This window comes from Quercus robur, chromosome 3 (assembly GCF_932294415.1).
Source record: "Quercus robur chromosome 3, dhQueRobu3.1, whole genome shotgun sequence".
In the NCBI taxonomy this organism is placed as follows: domain Eukaryota; kingdom Viridiplantae; phylum Streptophyta; class Magnoliopsida; order Fagales; family Fagaceae; genus Quercus; species Quercus robur.
The window spans coordinates 61,725,134-61,737,320 of NC_065536.1; the positions used below are offsets into that span (position 1 = coordinate 61,725,134).

The window sequence follows — 12,187 nt, forward strand, 5'->3', positions numbered from 1 at the left end:
AACCAGACAAGTTTTTTATACTAAATCTCTACTTTGACCAGGGGCATAGCCAGGAATTCCACATGGGACCCGGATTATACATTCATATGTTAGCCGTTATTTTATAAATATATTATATATATAATTATCAAATTAAAAAATATATATATATAATATTTCTAAACTTAAATGAATATATAAAAATTATTTATTTTGCTATAAAGATGTACAAAATATTTTAATGAAGAATTTAGCATCTCCCATCAAAGTTATGCTTGAAAATGATCTTTCATCGAATAAAATCATCCATTATCATGCATCTCCTTAATCTTTAATAAAATGGTTAAAAAATTAATCTAGAAAAAAAATTATCTTTAGTCTTAATATATGGCTTTCACTTCCTATATTTAACTATTCCTTTAAGCACAATAAAAAAATAAAAAAAAAAAAAAATAAAAAAAAAAGAAAAGAAATTTAGTCTTAATCAACCGTAACAAACAATTGAAAATTTAAGTAGATAAAATATATATTTTTAATACTATGTATAGCATATGTATTTATTAAAATCATTATACGTAACTTGAGAAGATTCTACTGTAAAAGGGAAATTTTAGAAAAATATATATCTTCTCTCTGTAACAAACTCAAATTATCTTCTATGAACAAATCACTATTGGAACAACTTATTTGGCACCAAAATTCAATCCAAAAGAAAACAAATCAATTTAAAAAAAAAAATGATGATGATGAGAGAAAATTATATCCAATTTAAAAGAAAAAAAAATTATGATGATGATGAAGAGAGGTAAAGGGTGAAGTTTAAAGATTAAAAAAAAAAAAAAAAAAAAAAAACTCACTAAAGCCCAGTACATGTTTTCAATGAGTTTCTTTTCTTTGCCCCTCATGATCATGGGTTTTCAATGGGCTATTAAGAAGAAAAACAAAAAAAAGTTTGGTGTTGCATAGTGCACGTTTTCACACTTGCACAAAGTTAGAAAAAAGTTAAAAAGTAAGAAACGGCAAGTGACATTTATGTTGGATTTAAACTATTTAAATATAAAGTTCATACTTTGGAGGGCCACCCAATATATTTTGAAGGGGCCAACTATTAAGTTTTAAGACCCCAACTAATGTTTTAGACCATATTATAGAAATATTTTGAACTTTTTGGGGGGGGGGTCATGGCCTCTCCACCCAACAACGTGCCTCCGCCCCTAACTTTGACCTTTTATGTTAGAGTTATGTCAGTATCGGTACAGGTTTTACTATACAAACTCATGCATCAACTTTTAAACACTAAAATATTGAAAATTCCTAATTTTATTACCAAATATTTAGAAACTATTAAGCATTGTTTAATTAAAATCCAACCGTTTGACCCATTTGGTTTGTAATTTTGAATAAAATTATCTTTATAGATTCATTGTAGTACTATTTTTTGAATTTGGAACGTAATAAAACAAGAAATTTGATAATGAGGTTGATACTTGACTTTTCAATAAAGATAGAGCTTGAAGTTTTGGCTCATATAGTAATATAATAGATTAAAGCAATGGGTGAGATATGTAATATGCATTATGCATAAAATGTAACTTTGGAGTTTGAGATATATATGATGAGTCCACAAAAAAAACATTTAGGTCGTCCATTAATATGGACGACCTTGCATCATTAACAAACCAAAAGATGTAACCACTCAAGCACATTCAACACATTAATGGCGACCATTACTCAACGGTCTTAAACGCTCATCAATACAATAACTGTTACACATGGGCAATAATCACCTCCAATTATGTACAACAGCTATCCAAATCACCTATAAAAGGGTCAATCCATCTCACTTGTGAAGGTACGTCAAAAGCTACTACTAAACACTATCTAAATATGAAAAATATGGGTTCATACTAACTTAAGCATCGGAGGCTCCCCCACCGGGCACAACCCGGTGGTCTATTCGATCTATCTTCCCTTTATCTTGCAGGTCCTATGAGATCGTCTAATGCTTCGGATTGCGCGAGTGACCCAAACTGACGATTTTGGCATCATCAGTTTGGCGCCGTCTGTGGGAAGGCGATTAGTCATCTAGCTCTTCCTATAACAAAGGGTTCACTCGGTTCAATCTAGAGTACCTCATGGGTTGAGACCCAATGATTATCTCTTCACTACATATATATTTCTTGTCCATGAATAAAATCTTTCTAGATTTTTCTTTGAATTCATTGGTTATATATGTATTAATAAATTGTTTATGATGGCAAATGGAATCGGGGCTATGGAATAACAATTTCAGGGAGATTCAATTTTGTAGACTTCGAGTTCGATGGCGAAAATCTCAACAAACCCTCAAATGAAAGGCAATCAAAGAGGCAAGAAATTATGAGTTTGCGGTAAAGTATCTCTTATTTTATTCGATATATTAATACCATATATGAATAAAATTTAATAAGCAAACACCTAAAACTTTTGCTATGGCCTAAATATGTGTATATATAATAATAATAATATAATTGAGGTCATGTGTCAGAATGTTATGCATGACATATAATTTCTTTTGATACATATTTGTATGTATCACAATGAATTTTTTGAGTTGTTATAAAGCCGTATGGATGATCTATTGTTAGTCAAAAAGGTTGCATGAATGATATATACCATGCTATATTGCTATATTATATAAGATGTTGCTTAAAGAGTTTATGTTGGACATAAGGTTTAAGAGTAAATTAGAATCTTTATTTAATTATAATATTTTAAATGGTCAATGGTCACTCAAATGGGAAATTTTGAAATTAATTTAATTTTCATTTGTGGCATAAACCGTTTCACTTTTTAAATTGATTGCAACGTGTTCATTGAGCCTTTATTTGTCAAACATTTTTGAATGTGTATATGCTGGAGTAATTAGTGTTGAATGCCATAATAAATTCTTTAATTGCATGCAAACATTATTTTTACTCTACACCATATGTTAGATGGTCCGGTGATAATTGAAATGTGAATTTTTAATGATAAGGCTCCATCTAACACCTATATATAAAAATATATATGATATACTCAACATTATTAGAGAAAGAATGACTTAAGTCATTCCCATTAAAAAAAAAAAAAGGGTTAAGTCATTTCTCTAAAAACAGTCTTTTCTATGTACTCCTTAGTGAGTATTTATAAACACTATTGTACTTTTAAAATTAAAATTAAAAAAAAAAAAGTGTTTATGTGAAAATTTTAAATCTCATGAATATTTATGAACCCCACCAACTATGGTGTTTCTATATTGAAGAACCTTATATTGAGAAAAGTTCATGTGCCTTTAAATAATTGAGAATTTTATGTGGCACGTTTTTCATTTTAAATTTTCTCAAATAGGGGGTATTGAAATTGAGGAATATGAAGAAAAATAAATGATACCCTAATAATATCTTGGTTGATATTCATGGGTAATAAAGCCACAACATAAGGCCATCTCCCAAATTTATATGTGTATTTATTGGTGGCGAAAGTATAGTAGAAAATGCATAACATGGTTAGAATGCTCTATAGTCAGTTATGAATGAGTTATTAGTCCGTCAGTTGGTTAATGAAACTATGTTTTTCAAGGAACAATTCCGAAAAGATTTAAAAGAAACCTTTAGGAATAAAATGCATGAATGGCATATTCGGCCTTGCACACAGAATAATTTTCAAAGTGAATGCAAGGTGGGACTGAGGTTGAAAGAGCCAAAGAATTATAAAATTTAGTCCTTACAAAATTACCGCAATAGTTAAGCATAAATCATTTTCAAAATATTATGAAATTTTGAATCTTAAAATGTTCCACAATAGAACGAACAAAATTTACTATTCAAACTTTTCCATGTATAAATATAAGTTGCTTTGGCGTTGAGAATGGAGAATTTAAATGGTTCCATCTATACCTAATCATGCCTTCGAGCATTCAAAGGGAAAAATGTGGGACTCTCCCAGTGTCACAATCCACATGTATGATTCAATAAAAGCGGCTATATAGGTACAATGTTTTTATTTTATGCTCGCACTAGTGACATCACCAAAGTAAGTACTTACTCACATATATGATATACGAGCAGAGCTTACTGTCTCTAAATACTAAATAGTATCAAGTTATTTCCACGTGATTCTATTAAACGGAAGGACATGTACTCTATATTAAGCTCATCATTTGAGAACAATTGAGATTATTAATTTGTTAGTATTTTTTGGAGCAAAATGAGTCTAGTAAAGCTTGACAAAATGGATCAACAAAAGGCTCGACATAAAAAAAAATCATCCAGCTGAAAAAAGTTCATGGCATAGGCACAACTGTTGAGAATGTCGTAGAGGTTTTCTTGCCAGGTCAGGTCCCTACTCCTCTCATTTATATTATAGCATTACTTGCTTAGAATAGAGCAAATTATGATTAATATATATATATATATATATATATATATATATAGAGCAAAATCTAAAATTATTTCAAACCACACTATGGGGAAAGATATTATATATTTCACCCTCCTTTTAGCGCCATATTTACGGGTTAGTTATGTGACACTAATTATTGCCCAACCATAGTTGCTATTGTTTAAATAATTTCTATGTTAAGGGCCAAGAGTTAGACAACCATATGCTACATGGTTAAACATTTGTTGATAGATTGCATAGTCAACCAATGAAGGAAACATTTTTCATAAAAAGAAAGCAAAAGAGATGGTAGGCTATTTCTACTATTTCGCTACAAAACGGACTTGGCAACCAATGTGCACGTGTGTGTCATGTCGGCTGCAATATATACAAGAATTTATTCCCTTATTTGTTTGCAATGATTTCCTTTCGTGAATTATATACAGCCATATCACGACCTTCTCTTATCATTTCATAAGGTTGCCATCCCTGTAAATATATAATCGACGAAGGTAAAATGAGACACAAGTTTCTCATAAATGGCCTATATGTCGTTCACTAGTAGCCACCTTGACTTGGGGTGCCAATATAGTTGATTATGGAATTTCATATCTTGAAAATATCATACTTAAGATGATGGTATTTTCCATATTTATCCCCCCAAAATTGAATTGCTATCACCTTGCACTATGAAATAATTTATCCAGTTAATTATCTCTTCATTCTACTCATTTATTTTAAAGAGTAACGGTGTCTTTTTGGGATCACTCTATAATTTTATACATAATTTTCTATCATGAACATATTACCTCATCTCTATCCATACATATTCATAGGCATTGGTGTATAAGTTTCTAAATTTTGTTCTAATACATTAGACATGAAATTTTATGAAGATTTTCCTTTGGGACTAAGATTAAGTCCAAAGGAAGAAAAATACAAGTAAAAACCATGACAGGCCCTTCTTTTGGTCATCATCCAATAGCGAATGTACCTTTCATGTTTGAACGGGGGCAAACCTTCTGGATATATCTACATCTTCAAATAGCTGGAACAAAATATAGCAACGATGGTGCCCAGTTCTTGGGCCTTAAGGTCAGATTTAAAATTTTCTTTTCCTTTTAGCTCTCTAAGTATTTGCAACAACGTTTAAAGTCAAGTTTTAGACATAATGACAAATATCATTATTGCCAAATAAAAACCTAGCTATAAGTTTAAAATAAGATCATAACTGTTTACTATGATAAATATGATGACTGTTTATCATAATGGCAAATGTCATTAAACACACCAAATTCCAACACTCTTTAAAAAGTTTAAATACTTTGCCAAGTGTTATTTAGTTGCAGGAGAATAGGGTAATAGTTATGAAAACGATTGTTGGAAAGGCAAATTGCTTAATTACAAGATTAGTACAAACATGCACAATTGATACAGGCTAGATAATTTCTTGCTAAAGTTAAAAGACTTGACTAGTAATATCTGCTCTAACTAGTGTGACCTATTTTAGACTTTTGATCTCTAGCCGATCAAATGATCTTAAGTCCATCCATTTCTTTTATTATTCTACTATCGCCAAAACCAAGAAAAAAGTAGAAATGATTGAATTGCCTATAGAGCATGTGCTTCATACATAAAACAAGACAATTTTATTTGATCGCATGGCATTAAGTGTGACTTTAATCCTCACTAAGTTTTTATACTCTTACATGAAATGATATTGGTTGGACATAAGTTATATCAATTCACCCAAAATTTTGTATAATATATAAACCTATAAGAGGTTTGCTAGATTACTAGCTTCAGATATGCAAAAAATAGATATTCCAAATTTTCTAAGGGAATGTCATAATTTGACGAAGAAAAACCCTTAAAAAGAAAATAGAGATATAGCCAAAAGTTCTGAAAATTCCATCTACATCACAAATGCCGAGTTTAACTCCTATAAATTATGGAGTTGTACAAATCCAATGAAGAAGAGCTCTATAAGTTCAATGACGAAGATTTCGTCAAGAAGACTACAACAATGAAAAGATCGAGGTACGTACACAATAGTATTGAGATTTAAGATCTTCCATTGAGGTAACTCATTTCCTTCTTTCTTTTTATCCATGAGATCATTTTACTGAAACTAAATAAATATCAAGCTTGCATGATTATTACAAATGTGTATGTAGAACATGTTGAAAATATTGCTATAAAATTGTTACAATTATCACAATTAATATGACTATATTATTAGTAGTATATGTTTCATTATCATGAATTTGAGAAGTTTTATTAAGTTTCCTAAACTTAAATTCTAGATGATCGTGTTCCCAATATGTTCATGAATTTAAGTCTCAATAAATTTCCGCTATCTCCATCAACTCACCAAAATCTTCTTAAATTGCTCTAAAAATCATATACTGTGCAAGCACCTAACAAAGACCAGTTTAAAGAAGCATATAGTCAAATAGCTTCAATTTTTATACTTCTTTATGATTCATATAGAATACACTTTGTCTTGTATAGCATACAATTGCACATTTGTACATCGTCATGCAGCTAGCACTATTGAAGTGACTTAAGCACACAATTAAAGAAGAAGGAACAGGAAATTGCTATTACAAACGGCAATGACCATAGACGTCAAAGCACACCAAAAAAAAAAAAAAGGGTTCCAATCGCGATAGAGCATTCCTCTAGTCGCCAACAAATGAGAATTACACTCTTCATGTTTGAACGGGGGCAACAACATGGCCTAGTTTTTATGCCTTCGAAAAACCGAAGGCAAAAGAGATCTAGGCCTTACACATGAAGTATCATGTTAAGCTTAAGAAAAATCTTGAAAAGAGAGGAGCTTGTCATCTTGAAAAGAGAAGAGTTTGTCAAGAAGATTCCAACAATAAAAAGATCAAGGTATGTGACAAAATAATGTCGTCATTTAAGGTAACACATTTATTTCTGTCTCTTTTATATTCGTCTATAAAAATTTACACCTAGTAAGGTTTCATGCAAACATGTATGCATTACTAGACAGATCACAAAAGAGATAAAACTCTAAGATTACAAGGAAATAAGAAAAATGTCCACCTAGGCTATTGGTAACTTATTATTTATATATGAATTGTTCTAAAATTCTTGTTTAACCAAGCCTTGGCAAGTGCATGTGCTACTTAATGCAGATATCAACATGGCCTCAAGAAGGTCCAAAATGACATAGCGTCAAGGAATCTTTCCAGCAATAAGTGACAAGATTCCTTAAATGGATGTAAGTCACCAAAAAATGGCTAAGTGATAAAATTCCGCCAAGACGGATGTAAATCACTGACAAAGCCTAAGTGACAAGATTCCTTAAGTGGATGTAAATCACCAAAAAATGGCTAAGTGATAAGAGTCTGCCAAGACGGATGTAAATCACTGACGAAGCCTAAGTGGCAAGATTCCTTAGATGGATGTAAGTCACCAAAAAATGGTTAAGTGATAAGATTCCGCCAAGACGGATGTAAATCACTGACGAAGCCTAAGTGACAAGATTCCTTAAGTGGATGTAAGTCACCAAAAAATGGCTAAGTGATAAGAGTCCCCCAAGACAGATGTAAATCACTGACAAAGCCTAAATGACAAGATTCCTTAAATGGATGTAAGTCACCAAAAAATGGCTAAGTGATAAGATTCCGCCAAAAAGGATGTAAATCACTGACAAAGCCTAAGTGACAAAATTCCTTAAATGGATGTAAGTCACCAAAAAGAAAAATGGACAAGATTCCGCTAGATCGATGTAAATCGCTGACAAAGTCTAAATGACAGCTCCGAAACTGGATGTAAGTCACCCAAAAGTGGCTAAGTGACTAAATACCCTTAGACTAGTGTAAGCAAACAAGGATTCTCACACAAACGCAAGAAATCAAGAATGTCAAACACGACAACCAGAAAATGAATAAAAGAAGAAGCATCGATGTGATAAAAAATGGTCGTCCAAAGAAATCACCTTATTCTTCAGCAGTGATAAAAAATGGTCATCCAAAGAAATTAGCTTGCTCTTTAGTAGTGATAAAAAATGATCGTCCAAAGAAATTAGCTCACTTTCAAGATCAAGCTATGATCCCTCGAACGTCCAAAAAGACCTTCAAAAGGTAGATACTAAAAGGTCGTCATAGAAATACTAGCATTCCTGAAGAAGAAAGTAGTTGAAGATAAAGAAGCCTGAATCTAAAAAGGTCAAAAACATTCCCTAAGCCTGACTAGCATAAAGCAAAATCAGACTTGGGAATGGGGGGGAACTGATGAGTCCAAAAAAAAAACATTAAGGTCGTCCATTAATATGGACGACCTTGCATCATTAACAAACCAAAAGATGTAACCACTCAAGCACATTCAACACATTAATGGCGACCATTACTCAACGGTCTTAAACGCTCATCAATACAATAATTGTTACACATGGGCAATAATCACCTCCAATTATGTACGACAGCTATCCAAATCACCTATAAAAGGGTCAATCCATCTCACTTGTGAAGGTACGTCAAAAGCTACTACTAAACACTATCTAAATATGAAAAATATGGGTTCATACTAACTTAAGCATCGGAGGCTCCCCCACCGAGCACAACCCGGTGGTCTATTCGATCTATCTTCCCTTTATCTTGCAGGTCCTATGAGATCGTCTAATGCTTCGGATTGCGCAAGTGACCCAAACTGACGATTTTGGCATCATCAATATATATATAATTTTAAGAAATATAATGATGTACGGCACCGAGCTTCCAAAGCCCATACTGGCCTTGGGCCCAGACCCATCTAGGCCCCGGGCCCAAGCCCATACCGGCCTTGGGCGCAGGCCCAGCAGAAAGTTCCAATTACCTTATGCCCTTCTTGAAACTGCCTTAGAGTAAAAACAAGTTTTGGGTATTGAGTTCCCAGAGTTGACCAGTTAATCTTTCCCGGTAGAGCGTATGAGTCATATCCGGGAAGGTCATGATATGCACGGAAACGTGAGTTGCCGAACATAATCGGTGAAAATGGAACCAAGTTCCAAGATCATAAATGCTGCACCGCCCTTTCACCTAAACAACCACTTTAACCAGATAATACTGGACCTTCAGTAGCACTAACGGTGACTGTAATCATGATCTCCCCACTAACCTTGGCTATAAATAGAAGAAAGTTGGGAGAAGAAGGGGGTTCAGAAAAATTGAGAGAAAACAGTGAAGGAGAGGGTACCAACTGGGTGTTACTTTGAGTCTCTCTGCCGAGAACGACCCATTGTAGGAAATACTTAAGCCCACTACAAATAAATTGTGAGCCCAAGTGACCTAAGGTCCAGAAGTCTTGCACTTGGTTCTTACAAATGAAATAAAAAAAATTAATTGACTTGTTTTTAAAATTTAATTATAATTTGTAAGTTAGGAATCTTTTGTTTTAATTTTTATATTTATTTTATGACTTTTCAAACTTATATTTTTATATTTATTTAATATTTTTAATTTTATATTTAACCATACGGTTCGACCAGTAACCTAATGACCCAACTTATCTGGGTTTAATAATTATGACCTAAATATAGCATAATGTTATTGATTAACCGTCATTTTCATTTGGACTTGTAACTTTTTATTCACTACTCATAATCTGTCACGTGGAAAGTTGTAATATTTTATGTGGTCTTAAATTTTGTGAAATATATAATAATAAAACTAGTTAAAGGCCTGTGCACAGTTTATTTAAAAAGATATATGTAAATAAATCATAAGATTCAAAACTATATTAATAATTAGTAATTCATATTATAAAACACATTAATGTTATGGCATATAATAAATGCATGCATATATTGAGTCACTTTTTATGAGCTAAAATACAACCAAAGCAAATATTAAATTTATTTTAAATTACTTGAAATTTTTTCTAATAGAATTTTAGAGGAAGCTGCATTTTAAATTTCTTAGAGTTTAGAAAATAGATTGCTATTCATAGTAAATTATTGGTAAAACGGTTTATCTACATTAACTATCTTGATAATTAATTAGTGTAAACTATTTTTATGCATTTAGTAGTATGACGTATCACCAAAACACTTTAATTTTGAAAGGAAAAAACTGAAAAGAAATTGGCATTTTGAGGAGATAAAACGTGGCATTTGAAGATTATGAGCATTATTTTGACTTTCTTGATGCATAACGTATAAAAATAATAACAATATACAAGTGTTTACCTTATGTATAGAGTAAAGTTGCTTGAGATAATTATGTATGAGATCTTCACTTTTTTTTTTTTGAGAAAAAAAAAAAAAAAAAAAGGGGGACTTGCGTGTGGCAGTCATTGTCCCACGCCCCATGATACAGTTAGGTAAGCCCATGGGTATCACCAACTCGAACTGGAGCTCAGAAACTCCGAACTCACACACACCCCAGGCTCTATTGGTTTATGGGATTTCTAGAAATTGCAATTATATGAGATCTTCACTTGCGTTATCAATTTTTGTAACCTCATCTAGAGAAATTATACGGTCCACATGGTGGACAAGTGACGTGATCCACCATTCCACTTAAAGACTTAAGACTTACACATGTTTAAAATTGCTGAATTAGAAAAAAAATTTGAACAAAAACTGATTACTGGCTCAATAATTTTAAACAAGTGGTGTGGTCCATCAAAGGACTTTATAATTTCTCTCAAATTCACCTGCATTCCACAACAAGCTCTATAAAATTATTAACATTTTCCGTGCGGAATGGGTTCCAATAATATTTTTGACTCCAAAAAGTTGTAACGATCAAATAAGTAAAACCGACAAAAAATTGCAAAAAAAAAAGCATTATGACATACAATATATATATATATATATATATAGAAATCAAAACTCAAAAGCCTGCCTAGCCTTTATGTTCCACATGTTTGGTTTCATAGAACCCTCTTATAAATAATTTTACAAATTTTTTTGAAAGAGAGTTTCAACCTATGGCATCTGCTCCTGATGATAGCTCTTTATCATCATACCAAAACACCAATCAGTTTTTGGTGTAGGTGGGGGATTGAACCCCAGATTTCTTATACAACTATCAGAGACTTTACCAATTGAGTTAACTAGAACCCACATAATTTTACAAATTTAAATATTTACGAATGAAAATAACAAAAAAATAGGACTTGGAATTAACAAACCTCAGCACAGGCTCGGAAGTGTCACAGCTTACTATAAACGTACTCATGGTTTTAGTTGAAAACTTGAAATTTTTTTTTTTTTTTTTTTTTTTTTTTTTTTTTTTTTTTTTTTTTTTTGTAAATAGCTAATAGAGTTTAACGCCAAGCAAACTATCTTCATAAGAGTGTTATTAAAAAGTAAAATAACACATCAAAAAAAAAAAAAAAAAAAAAAAAAAAGTAAAATAAATTCTAAACTCAAACTCTTAATTCACGGGAAAAAACCTGAAAATCTTAAAACTTGAAAATTTTCAAGTGTGTGGATCAAAATTTTTAAAAGTAGATAAATTAACACTTAAATTAAAATTGATGAAAAAAGAGTGTATTGAAAAAAAAAAATTATAGATAATTCATATAGTGATGAAAAGAAAAAAAAAATTGATATCAACAATTAAGCTTCTGTGTCTATCCAAAAATTAATAAAACAATAGTTTAAAAGTTGTAAACTTTCTCTCGGATTTAGTGGACCGTGTAAAGGGGTTTATTAGAAATTAGACTTTAGCTAGATATAAAATAAAATAAATAAATAAACAAAAATGTGGGACATTGGATGAGATTTAAATTTATAAATGTTTTATAATAGACTTTTAATGGTTGTAAAATTTAAATTTCTAAAACT

General features: G+C 31.5%; 1 long non-coding RNA gene across 1 annotated transcript; it reads right to left on the reverse strand.

Annotated features, from left to right (window-relative positions):
- Positions 1 to 1,668: 1,668 nt before the first annotated feature.
- On the reverse strand, positions 1,669 to 9,082 carry LOC126718740 (uncharacterized). Its single transcript, XR_007653039.1, has 2 exons — positions 8,821 to 9,082; positions 1,669 to 1,766 (listed from the first exon to the last, which is right to left on the reverse strand). It is a non-coding gene; the product is annotated as an uncharacterized LOC126718740 (long non-coding RNA).
- Between the last annotated feature and the right edge of the window lie 3,105 nt (positions 9,083 to 12,187).